Here is a 14,848-nt window from a genome sequence, read left to right on the forward strand (position 1 = left end):
GGATTAAACCTGTGTCCCCTGCATTGGCAGGTGGATTCTTAACCACTGCGCCACCAGGGAAGCCCTAGAAGTTTTGATTCTTTTAACAGGAGTAATAAAGCCAACACAGTCCCTTTTTTTGCTTTATAAATGCTTAATAGGTACCTCTTAAGTCACTTTGTTTCTCCAGTGCCCACCATGTCTGTAGCTAAGCTCAGAGGAATTGAATTCATCACCCTTTAATTAAGCACCGCCCCCCTTTCAAGAGAGAATCACCTAAAACATTCATAAAATTCATGTGATTTCGGGGGTTCTTGGAAAGTCACTTGTTTGGAATATTAAATTCAGAAAATTAAACTTCAAAAGAAATTCCCAAAGTGTTTATAGAGCAATACTATGGACATAATTATGAAAGTAAAAATTAAATTGAACTTTAAAAAAGCCTATCCCTGATGGGTTTTGTTTTTAATTTTCAAAGAAAAAATGAAAAATTTGTGAAATTCTTTTAGAACACTTATAGTTGGTGATATAAGTAGAGAAGCTTAAGTCAAAAACAATAAACACTTGAATTTCATTAAATCTAAGATGTCATTGATTGTGAGGTTATCTTATACCACTGAGAAAAATACTGCCAATGAAACTGATACAATGCTTTCTTATCGCTTATTTCTTTATCGCTTATTCTTATCGCTTATTTCTTCTTATTTCTTTAATATTCATTGAATGTTCTTTTAAACTTACTTAGATGTAGGTGTTTTTCATTATATTGTACGTCCTTTAAAAGGAAAATATATACAAAATAAATTGCATATGGTATTCCTCAAATTTCTTCCTACTCAGAGGAAGAAATTTTTGAATTGAGTCATTAATGTTTGTGTTTTTTCTTATAATATTGTCAGATTGTTGGTGATGGAACACTTCTTTAAAACATGCTTCTCTGTTGTCTTCAGGGAGTCCCTTGGACATCGGGCACATTCTTACTGCAAGTTTGTCTCCACTCTTCTTTTGTGTTAACATGTGGCACTTTGCTAGGTGGGGTGGTAAATTATGGAATGTTTTGGTAAGGAACCCCAGGAATAATTCTCACCATGGGGCCTAGGCCCTTCCAGGCAAGGACTGCTTCATGGAAAAATGTTTCTCCTTTGGTCACCAGATTGTCCCCTGACGTAGGTGAAGCATGTAGCCTTTGGATTTTATAAAGCTGGCTGGTGCAACGTGAGTATAATACCACCATCTGCATTCAGATGCTATGGCTAGTTTGGAAAATAAGTGGGCCATTGGCTTTTAGCTCTGTCTAAAAGGGACTGGTTGCTGCTTTCTGCCCAGGAAGCCTCCTCCTGGAATGTCATCGTGTTGTGCAGCCCCACCGTGTTACTCTGGATGAGATGAGGCTGCCAGACCCCTGTTTGCACGGAACTCTCCCTTAGAGCTAGGCTGGACCCAGCAGGCCCTCTAAGTCGTATAATAAGTCCCTATAAGGGCCTGACCCTGCTCCTCAGAGCGCCTGGGCATTGGGCACATGCCGCTCTCAGATCTGTTGGGACTTGCTGACAGAAGTCCTGTCCCTCACCCAGCCTGCTAAGGACTCAAGGCTGCTAGAAGATGTCCCCTGCCCCACTTGACCTCACACCCCTGGAGTGGTGAGAAATCCTTTGGCCCGTGGACTCCCCACTCCATCTTCCCTGTGGGGCTAGCGTGGACAAGGGACAGCACGAGAACTCATTTATTTAGAATCTGTGACACTGTTTAGGGATCTAGAGGGAAAATAACCTGCCCGTCCTCAACCTAGAATCAGAAAAGGGTTCTTAATCAGAGCAGCACAGAGGGAGCAGATGCATCTTGGCCTCACAATGCCACAGCTATTAATGCAGTATGCATGGGTTTTGCATGTTTTGCATCAAACATCAGCCTTGAAGGGAGGAACAGGCTTTTGACTTTGTGTTCTTAAATCACAAAGAGAAAGTCAGGATAAACACAACCTCTGCTCCCAGGGAAAACACAGCTATGGCTGTGACCACATATAGCGGCATTTATACAGTAGTGCTGGAGCAATTTTCTTGACGGATTTTTTTTTAGCAACTGACCTTTGCTTATGGTGTCCTGATCCACCTCCATCCTTAAGGATAACACCAGGTCACCCAGCGTTGTCCTTCACACAATGTTCAATTAAGCGTTGATTGGTGATAAAAATTATGAGATAATGACAAAATGAGTAAAAATTCCATCTTACCTCTGACCTGTTTTCTCAAAATACCTCTATTGATGTAGAGGTTCAGCTACAGGTAACTAAGAACACAAAATATTTGTATTTTTCTTTTTTATAAAAATCTAGGTAGGCAGTCCAGGCTGCTATGATGGCTCCATAATGATGAGAGACCTGGGTTTCTCCTTCTTGTTTTTCCACCCTCCTCATGATCCACCTTTCTCCTCAACACCCAGTGTGGCTGCTCCGGCTCCAACCATCACATCCACATTTCAACCATCAGGAAAGTAATGCCCTGCCACTTTAAAGAACCACTTCTGCTTTCATCCCACTGGCCACAGCTTGGTTACACCTACAGAGTAAGTCTGAGAAACATAGACTTTATTCTCTGCAGTGATATACTCAGCTGACAGCTGGGAGCTCTGGTACCGAGGAAGACAGGGAAATGGGCATTAGGAGACATAAGTGGATTCTGCCACATAGTCAAGCATAAAGTCCCCCCGGCTAAGTTCTCCCATGAAGTGAAAACTATGGAGTGATCAATTCATGTTGCTTTAGGCCAGATCTGGGTCTTGGCACCTAATAGGCCCTTTGGTTTCTCCTTCAGCTGGTATAGACAAGATACAGTAGAATCACTTGTTTTCCTGACCTGTTGAATCATTTTATTATCCTTTACATACATTCAATGGAAGTACAGCCCAGTACAAAAATATGAAATGGAAATTCTCCCTAAAAAAAACCAAAGAGCCAAACTCTAATTTTCTACCCTAAATTTCTTTTCTTGGGAATTTATTTTTACTAACAATTTACTTCAAGTCTTAAGCGCTCTTTCCATCCAGGGCTTGTCCAAAGACACAAGCACTAGAACATGAATGAATTATTTTAACTCATGCATTTCTATAAATTCACAGAAGAAACTTGAAGGGAAAACAATATGTTTATGATTCAGTGTGTATTGGTATCTACCTAAAATCACATTTGTTGATGACTTAGGTGGACAAATTTTGTATTTACATAGGAAAAATAATTTGTTTCTGTCTAAGGAATGCCCATCACACAAAATGATTTCATCCTTTCTCTGCAGGAGAACAGCCAAAAGTTTCCTGGCAAATATTGTACTTTGGGCTTTCGGTTTGCCAAGGCACCATCAGATATGCCTCTGCTCAACTTTTAGTGAATTGTCTTCCCCGGGGAAGGAGGCACTCTCGCCCAAGGCTATGCATTCCCAACCCCAGGCCTTTGCTGTAACTACCTACCCTGTGGCACGCTTCCGCCTTGTGGAAAAAGGTGGGCACTGCAGACCTTTCATCACAGAAGAAAATGGATTTTGCCTTCACGTGCACCTGAAAAATCTTCACTGTTCAATTCACAGTAGGCACACAAGTCACATTGGACCTTGAGAAAGATATTATCTTAACAGAAATTTATCCCCCAAATGTGAGTGTGTTTATTACAAAAAACCCCAAAACACTTCGTATATAACACTGCATAACATGGCTATGTTTGTTTTACACAATGGGTTTATTACTCAAAAGTTGTCTAATTAGCTTTATTATAGTGTCAACCGTACTTTTAGTGCACCATGAGAGCTGACTTCCAAGAGGAGACATCTGGCTTTTTATAAAGTGAGGAATCATCTTATAAAGTAAATTAATAGTATATGCCTCCACCTCCCCCACCAGTTCATTCTGTAAGTTGTTTGTAACGTGAAGTATTTCTTAAAGTAAGGAGTTCTTTATGCCATTACTTAACTTCCTGCAATCGTTCTAGAATTTTCCCCCACCTTGTTTGGGATCTGCATGGGATATAGTCATTGTTTTTACAAGCTATTTCTTTCTTTTCTTTTTTTTTGCCGCATCTTGTGGCTTACGGGATCTTAGTTCCTCAGCCAGGGATTGAACCCGGGCTCACGGCAGTGAAAGCGCCAAATCCTAACCACTGGACCGCCAGGGAATTTCCCTGCAAGCTATTTCTGAATGAACAAGTCGATGAGCGGGAGGCCTCCACCTGCCCACTTTCGGCGCCGTGGACCACACAAGCTAAAACAAGCAACATCAAATCCACAGTGCGGTCAAGAGGAACTCACGGTTTTCCCTCACTAGGAGGCTGAAGACACTCCCACTTCCTGCTCCTCATTTTAAATCTTCTTCAACGTTTCTTCTTTGGCCTGTTAACTGAAAGAAAGCCCACCACCTAAAATTTGAGAATGATGTTTTATTTGGCGGACTTTCTGAGGACTCAAGCCCACGAGGCAGCCTCTCACGTGCTCTGAGGGACTCTGCCCCAAGAGGTAAGGGAGTAGCCAGGATACACAGGAGTTCTGCAACAAAGACCAGTTGTTGGAGCATCAAAAGGCTACTGTTGGGCTTCCCTGGTGGCGCAGTGGTTGAGAGTCCGCCTGCCGATGCAGGGGACACGGGTTCGTGCCCCGGTCCGGGAAGATCCCACATGCCGCAGAGCGGCTGGGCCCGTGAGCCATGGCCGCTGAGCCTGCGCATCCGGAGCCTGTGCTCCACAACGGGAGAGGCCACAACAGTGAGAGGCCCGCGTACCGCAAAAAAAAAAAAAAAAAAAAGGCTACTGTTAATTCAAGAAAACCAGACATCTCAAATTAATGAAGTTAGCACTTTTTTTTTGTATGGGAAGGTGCAAGAGTCTGGGCTCATTGAACTCATTCCTTTGACATGCACCTTAAGTATCTAGGGCCTGTATTCTGCCCTTCTCCATCCTGAATCCCCTCAGAGTGCACAGTCTGGGCAGCTGCGGTGGCTGAGGGCTTGATGGCTGCAACATCCGTTGTTTACTGATACGGCAGGCGACACTCCTCATCCACAGGCCCTAAGAATGCTCACGCTGGGCCTTTTGTAGTAAATCAGGATATTGGCTCTGGAAGAAGCATCAGAGACCGCTGAGCCCAATCCGATCATTTAGAGACAGACTGGGTGCTGCGTGTCCTGACCCCTGGCCCAGGGCTCTTCTCCCTGCGCTGCCCGAGGAGGCCGCTCCACACTCCAGTTCCCTAGAAGCAGGGCACCTCTCAGGCCACAAACCAGAATCTGAGATCCGGTGTGCAAACCACACCATGGTCAGAGGCGATAAGGGTAGCAAATAAACGACCTGGAGGAACAGAAGCAGAGACTTGGCGCTCAGCAGCCTGCAGATAAGCAAGTGTTTGACCTGGGCTGAGCACATCCGTTATCTGGTGACAGATAACATTCACACTCGAGGAAGCCTGTGCCTGCAGTAAGAGTGGAGCTGGCCTGGTCCTCACAGCCACAGAACAATGGCTCTGAACGATGGACTCGGGAACAATAGATGGGGGGAAATGTTAACACCCGCCCAGGGGGTGCTGAGCTCCTGTGGGGGGGGTGGTCACAGGCTAAGAGGACTACCCAGAAGTCTCGGGAGTGCTCGCGGCCACAGTCCCTACTCATCTGCAAAGGGCCATCAGGCTTGCTCTGGATTTCCCAGATCTGCTCAGTAAAGCTTCTTAGGAGAAACGTCAGAAGCCTCATTCTCTTTCTCACTGTTCAGGCTACTGAAACTGAAGAAGCCCGTAAAGGGTGAACGAGGAGGGAAAACCATTAGCTTGCTTCTAGAGAGACTTGACCGAGATAACATATATAAAGATAGTAATATTGACAATCATAGCAGGTGATATTTACTGTGCACTATACTAAGTGTCTCCCCTTCTGCATTAGATTCTTCAGTCCTCACCACAGAACTCTGAGGTCAGCACTGTCGTTGTGGACATTGGCAATTGAGGGACAGTCTTCAAGAGGCTAGGAGGTTTGCCCAAAGCCCCACGGCCAGGAAGCAGGAAGTGGAAACATGGTTTGTCCATCTCTAGAACCCAAACTCTGAACCTCACCTCTTTGATACATTGGTGGAAGCTGTTGGTGCTTTTTTTTTTTCCCATCAATTTTGCCACTTTAACTTAAGGATATAAGTCCTGTTAAAAAGTGTTATCAGGGCTTCCCTGGTGGTGCAGTGGTTGAGAGTCCGCCTGCCAATGCAGGGGACATGGGTTCGGGCCCTGGTCCGGGAAGATCCCACATGCAGCGGAGCGGCTGGGCCCGTGAGCCATGGCCACTGAGCCTGCGCGTCTGGAGCCTGTGCTCCGCAACGGGAGAGGCCACAACAGCGAGAGGCCCATGTACCGCCAAAAAAAAAAAAAAACAAAACTGTTATCAGAGTGAAGGGAGACTTTGGGAGGGATTCTGGTGGGAGCATAAGGGAGCAGGGAGCACTGTAAGGGCAGGAGGGGAGAAGGAAAACTACCCCTCACGGGTACACTGGCACCGGTTTCCACCGCACCTAACGACAGCCGGTGCCCACGATTTCCCCCTTCCTCAATAACAGGAGCCCAGTCTTTATTACAACACATAATGAAGATTACACTTGTCGGCCTCCCTTTCAGGCAGATGTGGCTACCATGGGGAGGGGGGCACCCTGAGGAAGACGGTACAGCCTAGAATGTGGGGAGCCTGGGGCCTGATGGCCGGGGAGCCCCCCCTCTGCCGACGGCCTGCCCCAGCCTGTTTACTTTCACTGCTGCCTGAAGACAAATGAACTTGTTTCTTTTTTAAGCCAGAGACAGCTTGGGAATTTCTTGTATGCGTGGATACTCGTGCTAACTACTGACTTTCACCCACATCTTACAAAGGGGAACTCAGGCTCAGAAAGAGTAAGTATCTTCATCCAAAGTCATCCAAGTATTACCTGGCAGAGTTCAGATGTGCATCTGTCCATCTGACCCTAGAGTTTTCATCTTTCTAGCACAGTCTATACTAGCAAAAGGAACAGGAACATGCATGTATGTAGTGCTTTATAATTTGAAAACATTTTCACATGCATTATGCAATGTGTATGGTTTGGGATTTGGGGGCTGCAAGCAACAGAAATAGACTCTAGATAACTTATATTAAAGAGGACTCTATTAGGGGGATTGGGGGTGGGTATCAGTTGGTGTTCAATCAGAGAAGCGAAGTCACTAGGGCTTGTTTCAGGGATGTGACCATACAGCTTGTGGAAGCTGGTTAAGCAGTCTCTGTAAGGCTGCCGCCCCCAGGTCTGATGCCGGAGCTCGGGGTCCACAGGGCATACTGTGACCCAGCCTTCTACACACATCTGCGGTCCCGGCCACCCAGCTGCAGGCCTGCTTCTCTGCGGGTGCAGCCTGACTTTGCTGTGGGAACCACCCCAAACTTCACGTTGCTTAGAATCTGTGGGCCTATGATTGGGCCTTGTTGATGAAAATAATCAATAAACAATCTATAATCGGAATAGAAAGTTTTATTTGAGCCAATGGAGGACAATAGCCTGGGAGACAAACTCTCAGATGACTGAGGAAGTCCTCTGGAGAGGCATGGTTTCCAGCACAGTTTTCTATGTTGTCAGAACAAAGAACATTGAACAAGTCAGGGATATATTCCTTCAAGGTTTCAAAAAGACAGAACAAAACAGAACAACAACAACAAAAAAACCATATCAGCACGTACACAGTGGGTCCATATGGCCTTGGCACCTGGAAAGGAAGTCTTATCACGGAAGGAGTACCAGCATTGGTGTCCCAGAAGGGAGGCATTTAATCTTTATTTTTAACATGGACCATCTTTACTTCTGGTCAATGTGCCCTTTTCTTTAATAATTAAAGTACATGTACACCGTATGCTTGACGGACCCCAAACGGGCTGTTTTTGTTGACATAAAATTCAAGTTAACTCATGGCTAAGCCAGAATGACTTCACCAGACCTCAGCATGTGCTCATTTCTTTTATCAGCCTGGGTCATGAGATGGAAGCACTCCTTCTCTCTGACCATCCCGATTAGCTCAGGAGAGCCCAGGCCCAGCCAGGCCAGTGAGCTTCAGTCCCCAGACTTCTGTTCCTTCCCCTACAAACAGGCAAAATGACTCAGGTGGCGATGAATGATTACTCAGAACAGAGATCCCCTTGGTTTGACTGAGCTTTTGCCACACATGATTCCCATTTGACAAGTTCTATAGGACCCCATGGAGATTGAAAAGGAATTTTATTTGCTGTCTTTATTTACCAGGAAAAGTGAGATTTGGTTTGGGACTCAGAGCTTACTTGTCAGGCGCTCTCTGTGACACCTGTCGCCAGCAGGGTGGGGCTCCTGACGTAGAGTAGAGAAGACCCCGGGGAGGGAGGGGAGGTGATGGGCCACTACAACGGTCAGGAAGGATCCTGGCGGCAAGGTCACTCCTGCCAGATCCTCACCAGGGACAGGAGAGGCTCAGCTGCTGATAAAGGCCCCTCAGTCTTTGGAAGGCCACAGACACCACATTTATTCAATAGCAAATACGGATTGTTAGGCAAAGCCAACCTTAAGTTAGGACAGTAGTCTCTTAATTGTGCTGTTGATATTCATCACTGCAATAAAACTGTCTAATTGAAAAAGTTCATATTGACAAACCAACAAGAATTGCATTGATGCAATAGTAGTTTTGAATTATTAACTCTGCACATTTTTATTCCGTAGACGTGTCACATTAGTCATCAGGCAGGACGTCTCTTAAAGCAGCGGTCCCCGACATTTTTTGGCACCAGGGACCAGTTTCGTGGAAGACAATCTTTCCACGGACTGGGCTGGGGTGTGTGGTGGGAGGGTAGGGTTTGTTCAGACGGTAACGCAAGCGATGGGGGAGCGGCAGATGAAGCTTCGCTCGCCCGCCACTCACCTCCTGCTGTGCGGCCCTGTTCCTAACAGGCCGCGGACCGGTACTGGGGCTTGGGGACCCCTGTCTTAAAGAGTGCTGAAGGGTTATTCTGGAAAACTCCTGAGACTGGAAGATAAGTTTTGTGGATCCTGCGAGAAGCTGTTTGGTTTTCTGTATGCACTGGTGTGTGTGTGTGTGTGTGTGTGTCTGTGTATGTGTCTGTGTGTGCACGTCCATAGACTGATTTCCTTAGGTGATCTGAGCCAAAGATGAGAATGTCAAGTTTGCTCAGTTAGTCCTGTGGATTGAGATCACCTTTGAGGGAGAAAGGATGGGGAGTCAATGTACAAGGCCACACACCTGGTGGCACTTACCCCTCCAAGAATGACAGCCCAATTTGGGGATGGGCAAGGGCACTGTGATAGTAATCCACAGCACATGACTGGGCTCGTCATAGCAAGTACTCAGTAAAGACTGGCCTGTTGGTTAAATGTTTGGAAGGAAAGGTGTCATCTAGGAATTGCATTCAGTTGCACGTAACAAAGACCACGAAATCCTGGGTTTATTCTCAATACAATGGAAGTCAAGATGTAGGCAGTCTAGGGTTGTAGGGTGGTGCTCCATGATTCTGCCTCCTTTCTTTCTTCTCCACAATGCCTAGTGCATGGTTTCTATTCTCATCACTTCATGGTCCAAGATGGCTAGGGGGATGCTAGCCATCCAACCACCATGCATGTTGGAAGGAGGAATAAAGGCAGAAGGGCCAAGAGTGGCATTACTTCCAGTAAGCAGTATTCCAGAATGTTCCACACAAACACTTGCACTCACAGTTCCGTGGCCAGAAGGTAGTCACGTGGTCACACTTAAACGAAAGTGCGGCTGTGAAATGCAGCTTTTAGTTAGGCAAAACACCACTCTGAAACGAAAAAGGGAATCTCTTACTAAGGAATTAGGGGGAAATGGACACTGCATTGGCATTAGTAGTTTCTGTCACAAGCACCATTACATTAACACAGTTTTGGAGGGAGACAAATTGGTGACATCCCTCAAAATGTGAAATATTCATACTCTTTGAAACAAAAATTTTATTCTTAGAAATCCTTTCTACAGATGACTCTCACATACGTACGCACACACACACGTTTATTACAGCACAGCACTATTTATAATATCAGAAAATTGGAAACAACCTAAATGTCCATCAATTATCCAATTGTTCAAACACTGTGGTAATATGATGGAATAGTATTGCATCTATGAAAGAAGCATGAGGCGACTGTAAGTATTGAGATGGACTAGGATATGTTCTTAAACCAAGAAGCAAGCCGCAGGATATTATACATATTGTAATAAGTATATGATCCCATTAGTAACATTTTATTATACATGTTCCTGGAGATGTATCAGAGTCTTAGCAGACAGAGAAATGAGCCTGTGTAATTTGAAAGAGCTGTCAGAAATGCTAAAAAACATAATTAATGACTGAGCTGAACTCCTGATACAAATAAAAGAGTCAAGTCTGTGGTCAGAGAAAGTGGTACTAACCTAGCTTCCAGAAGAGTTCTGCTTGGACCAAATTTGCACCCAAATGTTGGGTGGGCCAAGCAGATGTGAAGCCTTTGCAGCACATCTTAAGGGTGAAACTGGGATGCTGCTGGCAGAATGATGCCCTGATGTAATATTCTGCTACAATGGCATTAGATCCAGATGAAACATGCTTTGTAATACATTGAACTCTCACAAGAAACAGCGGGAAATTTCCAATGACAACAAAACAAAATAATAGAACATACACATACATGCATAATGAGCTAAAACTAGAATCAAGAGAGGGAAGCAAACTGCAAGGCTTGGAGGATCAATGCCAGTGTCAGCCCCAAACGTAGGGATTGGAAGCTAAGCCCTGAGCCTGCTGCCAGGGCCCATGCCCTCATTAAGAAGTTTAAAGCCAATCCCTGTTGGTAGGACACATGACTCCAGGAAAAAGTAAATGCAAATCCTTTTTGGAGGAAGCTGTCATTAATTCAGGCTTTCAGGATTCCCACAGATTATGTAAAACCAAAAAAAGATCAAAATAAGAAATTACCAAACACACAAGGAAACAAGATGCAATGATTATGTCACTTAGGACAAAATTTAGCCACACCTGGCAGAGAATCCAAAGTCATAGTGACTTAAACATACATGGTTTTATTTGTTTTTATGTAAAAGAAGTCAGGAAGCAGGTATCCAGAGCAGGTTTAACACAAATTTGTCAGGGACCTGCTTCCTGCCGGTCCGTGCATCCTCTGAGATCTCAGTTAGGGCCCTTGTTCTTATGATCTAAGAATTGCTAGGGCTCCAGATATGCACACTCCAGGTCACGGTGGAAGGAAGGGCATGAAGAGCATGCCTGTTCTCTTTAAAAACATTTGCTGGGAGAGAGGACCTTCAAGATGGCGGAGGAGTAGGACGCGGAGATTACCTTCCTCCCCACAAACACATCATAAATACATCTACATGTGGAACAACTACTGAACGCTGGCAGAAGACCTCAGACCTCCCAAAAGGCAAGAAACTCCCCACGTACCTGGGTAGGGCAAAAGAAAAAAGAATAAACAGAGACAAAAGGATAGGGACGGGACCTGCACCAGCGGGAGGGAGCTGTGAAGGAGGAAAGGTTTCCACACACTAGGCAGCCTCTTCGCGGGGGGAGACTGCGGGTGGCAGAGGGGGGAGCTTCAGAGACGCGGAGGAGAGCACAGCAACAGGGGTGCGGAGGGCAAAGCGGAGAGCAAAGCGGAGAGATTCCCGCACAGAGGATCAGGGCCGACCGGCACTCACCAGGCCGAGAGGCTTGTCTGCTCAGCCGCCGGGGCGGGCGGGGCTGGGAGCTGAGGCTTGGGCTTCGGTCGGAGCGCCGGGAGAGGACTGGGGTTGGCGGCGTGAACACAGCCTGCAGGGGGCTAGTGCGCCACGGCTGGCCGGGAGGGAGTCCGGGAAAAGTCTGGAGCTGCCAAAGAGGCAAGAGACTTTTTCTTGCCTCTTTGTTTCCTGGTGCGCGAGGAGAGGGGATTAAGAGCGCTGCTTAAAGGAGCTCCAGAGACGGGCGCGAGCCGCGGCTAAAAGCGCGGACCCCAGAGACGGGCATGAGACGCTAAGGCTGCTGCTGCCGCCACCAAGAAGCCTGTGTGCGAGCACAGGTCACTATCCACACCTCCCCTTCCGGGGAGCCTGTGCAGCCCGCCACTGCCAGGGTCCCGGGATCCAGGGACAACTTCCCCGGGAGAACGCACAGCGCGCCTCAGGCTGGTGCAACGACACGTCGGCCTCTGCCGCCTAAGGCCCGCTCCGCACTCCGTGCCCCTCCCTCCCCCGGCCTGAGTGAGCCAGAGTTCCCGAGTCAGCGGCTCCTTTAACCCCGTCCTGTCTGAGCGAAGAACAGACGCCCTCCTGCGACCTACACGCAGAGGCGGGGCCCAATCCAAAGCTGAACCCGGGAGCTGTGCGAACACAGAAGAGAAAGGGATATTTCTCCCAGCAGCCTCAGAAGCAGTGGATTAAATCCCCGCAATCAACTTGATGTACCCTGCATCTGTGGAATACCTGAATAGACAACGAATCATCCCAATATTGAAGCGGTGGACTTTGGGAGCAACTGTAGACTTGGGGTTTGCTGTCTGTGACTGATTTATTTCTGAATTTTATGTTTATCTTAGTATAGATTTTAGCACTTGTTATCACTAGTGGATTTGTTTATTAGTTTGGTTGCTCTCTTCTTTTTATTATTATTTTATTTTAATAATTAAAAAAATTTTTTTTTCCTTTCTTTTTTTCTCCATTTTCTTCTGAGCTGTCTGGCTGACAGGGTCTTGGTGCTCCGGCCTGGTGTCAGGCCTGAGCCTCTGAAGTGGGAGAGCTGAGTTCAGCACATTAGACCACCAGAGACCTCCCGGCCCCATGTAATATCAAACTGCAAAGGCTCTCCCAGAGATCTCCATCTCAGCACTAAGACCTAGCTCTACCCAACGGCCAGCAAGCTCCAGTGCTGGACACCCCATGCCAAGAAACTAGCAAGACAGGAACACAACCCCACCCATTAGCAGACAGGCTGCCTAAAATCATACTAAGTTCACAGACACCCCAAAACACACCACTGGACGTGGCCCTGCCCACCAGAAAGACAAGATCCAGCCCCACCCACCAGAACACAGGCACCAGTCCCCTCCACCAGGAAGCCTACACAAGCCACTGGACCAACCTCACCCACTGGAGGCAGACACAAAAAACAACGGGAACTATGAACCTGCAACTTGTGAAAAGGAGACCCCAAACACAGTAAGTTAAGCAAAATGAGAAGACAGAGAAATATGCAGCAGATGAAGGAGCAAGGTAAAAACCCACCAGACCTAACAAATGAAAAGGAAATAGGCAGTCTACCTGAAAAATAATTCAGAGTAATGATAGTAAAGATGATCCAAAATCTTGGAAATAGAATGGAGAAAATACAAGAAATGTTTAACAAGGACCTAGAAGAACTAAAGAGCAAACAAACAGTGATAACACAATAAATGAAATTAAAAATTCTCTAGAAGGAATCAATAGCAGAATAACTGAGGCAGAAAATGGATAAGTGACCTGGAAGATAAAATAGTGGAAATAACTACCACAGAGCAGAATAAAGAAAAAAGAATGAAAAGAATTGAGGACAGTCTCAAAGACCCCTGGGACACCATTAAATGCACCAACATTTGAATTATAGGGGTCCCAGAAGAAGAAGAGAAAAAGAAAGGGTCTGAGAAAATATTTGAAGAGATTATAGTTGAAAACTTCCCTAACATGAGAAAGGAAATAGTCGATCAATTCCAGGAAACATAGAGAGTCCCATACAGGAAGAATCCATGGAGAAACACATATTAATCAAACTATCCAAAATTAAATACAAAGAAAAAATATTAAAAGCAACAAGGGAAAAGCAGCAAATAACATACAAGGGAATCCCCATAAGGTTAACAGCTGATCTCTCAGCAGAAACTCTGCAAGCCAGAAGGGACTGGCAGGACATATTTAAAGTGATGAAAGGGAAAATCCTACAACCAGGATGACTCTACCCAGCAAGGATCTCATTCAGATTCGACAGAGAAATTAAAATCTTTACAGATAAGCAAAAGTTAAGAGAATTCAGCACCACCAAACCAGCTTTACAACAAATGCTAAAGGAACTTCTCTAGGCAGGAAGAACAGGAGAAGGAAAAGACCTACAAAAACAAAGCCAAAACAATTAAGAAAATGGTAATAGGAACGTACATGTCGATAATTACCTTAAATGTAAATGGATTAAATGCTCCAATCAAAAGACATAGACTGACTGAATGGATACAAAAACAAGACCCATATATATGCGGTCGACAAGAGACCCACTTCAGACCTAGGGACACATACAGAATGAAAGTGAGGGGATGGAAAAAGATACTCCGTGCAAATGGAACTCAAAAGAAAGCTGGAGTAGCAATTCTCATATCAGAAAAAATAGACTTTAAAATAAAGACTATTAGAAGAGACAAAGGACACTACATAATGATCAAGGAATCGATCCAAGAAGAAGATATAACAATTGTAAATATTTATGCACCCAACACAAGAGCTCCTCAATACATAAGGCAAATGCTAACAGCCATAAACGGTGAAATCTACAGTAACACATTCATAGTAGGGGACTTTAACACCCCACTTTCACCAATGGACAGATCATCCAAGATGAAAATAAATAAGGAAACACAAGCTTTAAATGACACATTAAACAAGGTGGACTTAATTGATATTTATAGGACATTCCATCCAAAAACAACAGAATACAGTTTCTTCTCAAGTTCTCATGGAATGTTTTCCAGGATAGATCATATCTTGGGTCACAAATCAAGCCTTGGTAAATTTGAGAAAATTGAAATCGTATCAAGTATCTTTTCCAATAACAACGCTATGACACTAGATATCAATTACAGGAA

The 14,848-nt window shown here is 45.4% G+C and overlaps 1 long non-coding RNA gene across 1 annotated transcript; it reads left to right on the forward strand.

Annotated features, from left to right (window-relative positions):
• The first annotated feature begins 675 nt into the window (after nt 1-675).
• On the forward strand, nt 676-12,673 carry LOC137206162 (uncharacterized). The gene is made up of 2 exons (XR_010934490.1): nt 676-2,541; nt 3,267-12,673. It is a non-coding gene; the product is annotated as an uncharacterized lncRNA (long non-coding RNA).
• Nucleotides 12,674-14,848: the final 2,175 nt, after the last annotated feature.

The sequence above is a fragment of the Pseudorca crassidens genome, chromosome 14 (genome assembly GCF_039906515.1).
Source record: "Pseudorca crassidens isolate mPseCra1 chromosome 14, mPseCra1.hap1, whole genome shotgun sequence".
Classification (NCBI taxonomy): domain Eukaryota; kingdom Metazoa; phylum Chordata; class Mammalia; order Artiodactyla; family Delphinidae; genus Pseudorca; species Pseudorca crassidens.